This window comes from Dipodomys ordii, unplaced genomic scaffold (assembly GCF_000151885.1).
Source record: "Dipodomys ordii isolate 6190 unplaced genomic scaffold, Dord_2.0 Scaffold132, whole genome shotgun sequence".
Classification (NCBI taxonomy): Eukaryota; Metazoa; Chordata; class Mammalia; order Rodentia; family Heteromyidae; genus Dipodomys; species Dipodomys ordii.
The window spans coordinates 1,833,894-1,838,970 of record NW_012267348.1 but is presented as its reverse complement, the minus strand read 5'-3'; positions in this window follow the sequence as shown (position 1 = coordinate 1,838,970).

The window sequence follows — 5,077 nt, the reverse complement described above, 5'->3', positions numbered from 1 at the left end:
CCAAAAAAAAAAAAAAAAGAACAATCTTAGCCAAATACCAATGTCTCACACCTGTAATCCTAGCTACTCAGGAGGCTAATATAGGGGTTGGGGTTCGAAGTCCTCCAGGCAAGTAAGAGTCTGAGAAGAGACATGGGTCTCTCTCTGAAGAAAAGCAGTCTCCCTTTAATCTCTCCTTTCATTAGGTGGATTCCACTGATTGTGTTCTTTGAACTGGCATTTTCTTATGGAAGGCAGGTGGACTCCATGGCTGGCCCTGGGCAGCAGCTCCAGACTGACCACTCTGTATTGTCTGGGGGCCATACACCAGGTTCAGAAGAATATAGACTAGACAGTTCAAAGAAACTTGAGTTTCTTTCTCCACACAGAAGAAACGAACTTTCTTAGATGGGGGGAAAAGGCTAGAATTTTTATTTCATATGATCCTTTTTGCAATGGTCAGTATTGTGTGTCTAAATCTGTGCTTTGAGACTTTGGAAGTAAATGAGCTATTCTGAATAATTCTTCTTCTTCTCAAACAACCCATTACATAGCCATACTCCTGGGTATGTACTAGCAGGTTGTTAAACTGTTTTGCTAAGTTCCACTATCTGGAAGAGACATCCAGATCCATGACATTTTCCTGCTTTTTTAAAAATAAGCATACAGTGGCTAGCAGAGGCATAAGAGCTCATTAGAAAGCAGCTGGCTAAAGCTCAGATTTGGCTCAATCTGGATTCTAGTACAGATGAAATGTGTGTCTTCCAGATAAGAAGCAATGAGCTCCTCTAATGACCATTTGGAAAGCCTACCTGGGGACACGTTTGCATGACTGTTCAAATAGGCTTTGCCTGAAGGGGAAAAGCATCCCCTGGCAATTTCATGTCTGATTATTATTATTATTATTTGGCAGTATTGGAGTTTGAACTTAAGACCTTGTGCTTGCTAGGCAAGGGCTTTTTCTGCGGAGCCATACTTCAGCCCTGATATGTGCTGGTTATTTTGAAATGGTCTTGCTTCCTGCCTGGGTACATGTCTGGGCGCAATCCATCTACGTTCAACTTTCCTGTACCTTGGATAATAGGCATGTGCCACTGTGTTCAATTCTTCACTAAGAAGGGGGTCTCCTGAACTTTTTTTGTTCAGACTGGCCTCAAACTTTGATCCTTCTAATCTCAAACTCCAAAAGCTAGGATTAGCCACTGGCATTTGACAAAATACCTTGTTATTAACTATAATCACCATATTGTACAATAGATCTCTAGGACTTATTACTCGTGTGACTGAAATTTTGCATTCTTTGATCAATAATTCTCCAAGATTTCTCTTCCCTCAACCTTGGTATTCCTATTGGTATGAAAAAAGATCTAAGAAAATCAAGAAGGAAAAATAATTTTAAAGGAAGAAATACTTAACCTAGTTGCCTTGGTTTCTTTTGGGGGGGGGGGGCTTTCACTTTTTTTTTTTTCTCTCAGAGCTGAGGACCAAACTCAAGGCCTTGTACTTGCCAGGCAAGTGCTCTTCCACTGAGCTAAATACCCAACCCTGAAATATTTGTATTTATTCTAACAGTTTCAGAAGTTTCAGTTTGTGTTTGGTTATATCCAGTGCTTTGGGCCTGAGGCAAGGGAGAATATTTGTCTGAGAGGGTGTGGTGGAGCATAGTGGCCTTGTGGTGCCAAAGAAGAGGGGGGGGAGGAGAGGGGGGAGGGGGGAGAGGGAGAACAAAATTAGGTACTTAGGAGATGCTTCCAGTGACCTACTTCCTCTAAGTAGAATCCCCTCCTACAATTGCTACCACTTCCCCACAGTCCATTTAGCTATGAACCCATCAATGGATTATTGATTAGGTTAGATTCTCTTAAGTCAACACTTCTGAATACTGCTGCATTAGGGACCAAGCCTTCAACCCAAGAGCCTTTCAGAATATTCTAGATCCAAACTGTAACACCACCTAATAATCACCATTATATAATTTGCTCTATAAATTTGGCATTGTTAGATTTCACATATAAATGAGATCATGTCGTATTTGTCTTTCTGTGTTTGGCTAGTTTCTGTTAGCATAATGCTTTCTAAGTTCATTGGAACTTAGAAACTTGTTTTTCCCAATTGACAAGGTGTCTTTCTTTCATTTTTTGGTCGGTCGTGGGGCTTGAACTCTGGGCCTGGGCGCTGTCCCTGAGCTCTTCAGTTCAAGGAAAGCACTCTACCACTTGAACCACAGCACTACTTCCGTTTTTCAGATGGTTAATTGAAGATAAGAGTCTCACAGATTTTTCTGCCTGGGCTGGCTTTGAACCACGATCCTCAGATCTCACCAGATCTTGGCCATCTGAGTAGCTAGGACTACAGGTGTGAGCCACTGGTGTCTGGCATTGTCTTTCTTTTTTAAAGGTTGAATAGTATTTCTGTGTGTGTGTGTGTGTGTGTGTGTGTGTGTGTATAGCATAGATATGCTATATATACACACATATACTATATATGTAATTTCTATACATTCGTACATTGTTAAGCAGGTTTTACACATCTTTGCTTTTTTCTGTTGTTCCAGTCCTGAACTCAGGGACTTGTGCTCTTGCTTGGCTTCTCCACTCGAGGCTGGTGCTCTACTACACCTTCACTTCTGGCTTTTTGCTGGTTAATTGGGGGTAAGTGTCTCACAGGTTTTTCTGCTGAGGCCAGCTTTGAAGCATAAGTCTCAGACCTTAGCCTTCTGAGTAGATAGGATTACAGGCATGAGCCCCCAGTTCCTGGCTCACATCTCAGTTGTTTTTGCTGCAGTGAACATGCAAGTTCAGATATCGCTTCAATATACTTACTTCATTTCCTTTGGATACTTACCTGTGAATGGAATTGCTAAATTATATAGTACATTTATTTTAATTTTTAAGGAAACTTTATATTGTTTTCCATATTGGCCATACTAATTTTTTAGTTTAATTTAAATTTAATTTAGTTTCAGTACCAAATCAATGATGGAAAATATTTAATTGTCACAAAATTGCTACATATTTAAATTAAAAGGACAAAGTTTAGCCAGTTAATTGCTTGGCTTTCTCAAATCAAGCTTTATACAAAACAATCAGGAGGTTGACTGCATTTTAATTTTTTCTAAAATGTTATCATTTATTACAGCAGTTTCAAATCTAATTGATTTTTTTTTTTGGTTGGCCATGGGACTTGAACCCTGGCCTGGGTGCTGTCCCTCAGCTCTTCAGCTCAAGGCTAGCGCTCTACAACTTGAGTCACAGCACCACTTCCAGTTTTCTGGTGATTGGTTGGAGATAAGAGTCTCAGGGTCTTTCCTGCCTGTGCTGGGTTTTGAACCACAATCCTCAGATTTCAGCCTCCTGAGTATCTAGGATTACAGGCTTGAGCCACTTATTGAATTCTTATTGAATTTTAACTTGAGTTATTTGATGCAAATACTCCAACCTCTTTTTATTTTCTTTTTCTCTTTTTCTTTCTTCCTTCTTTCCTCCTCCTCCTCTTCTTTCTTTTTTCTCTTTTTCTTTTCTTTCTTTCTTTCTTTTTTCTTTCTTTCTCTCTCTTATTCTCTCTGCCTCCCTCCCTCCTCCTTTCCTTTCCTTCCTTCCTTCCTTTCTCTCTGTGTGTCCCATCACTAAAGCTGGAACTCGGGGCTTGGGTACTGGCCCTTAAGCTTTTTCGTTCAAAGCTATAGCTCTACTACTTGAGCCACACCTCCACTTCCAGCTTTTTGGAGCTTAATGGGAGATAAGAGTCTCACAGACTTTCCTGCCAAGGCTATGGTTTCAAACCATGATCCTCAGATCTCAGCCTCTTGAGCAGGTAGGATTACAGGTATGAATTACTAGTGCCTAGCCCAGTCTCCTTAAAGAGGTCCTCAAATGATTCCAAATAGCAGAACTAGATCTGAAGTCCTTCCAGTTTTCAGACTGATATAATTATCAATGCCAAATACAGAGATTCTTCTCAAGCATATCTCAAGCCACTGATTTTTTTTCCGTAAAAGCTTTTTCCCCCCTCCACTCAGTTTAACACTCAATTCAATGATCTGTTGATCAAGTGAAAATTCACTGATTTTGAAACACAGGAGAAACACTTCCAGGGGAATAAGATCCCAATGTCACTGAATGTATCTAAAGTAAGTGGTTTTGACTTAAGTAAAAATTTCTACTTAACCCAGAAGAGAAGCAGTCACACTTTGGAAATACCACAGAATTCCGGAAAGTGAAATGAATAATGGCAAAGGATTACATTTACCTATTCTGTTGGGTACATATATCTACCGAGTATATACAGGAACACGATGGCTCCACTCACGCGTCATTTGTGGACAACCCTTCCTGTTCAGGCCAGGGGCATGATCCTCCCCCCCGGCCCCTGCTCCTCAGTCATGTAGATATGTCATAACAGAGATTAGCTGGTACATATGCACTATCCCTCCCTTTTTCCTGCATGTTCAAACCAGGGAGGTTAGAAAATATCTCTTGTCTGTTTGAAAATGGGACTCAATCCATAGGGTATCACATCTATTTCAAAAGTTACCAACAGACTATAAAAGCAAATCATAAATTTACAGAGTCAGTTAGTTGGGACAGCCTTTTAGCTACAAAAAAAATCAAAGAGCAGTTTATGAAACATGTATAAAGTACTAGTCATAGACCTGACTGCTATGCCATTCATTCATTCACTCATTCCATTGACGTTTGTTTATCCAACAAGTAGTTATGGATTGTCTACTGTGGATCCTCAACCATTCACTTAACAAGAGTTGATGGCATCCCCACTCATTTACCCACTGTATTAATATTGTATAGTGTATGTGCCAGCTCACATTGGCTTATCCATTTTAGCCAGCAGCATTTACTGTCAGACCTGAATAGGCCCTAGAAGAAAGTCTAGATGAAAGTTTCTAGAATGTGTGCAAACATATCCTAGATGTTAGTGTTGCTTGGATAAGGTCATTGAGGTGTGGTCTTAACCTAAGTAGTTCTCAAATAAAGCTAATAAGACCCCATTCAAATTCAAGTCCAAAACTGGGGATCCCTTGAGCAGGGCATCTGTGTCTCATGCCTATAATCCTGGCTCCTCAGGAGGCTGAGATCTGAGG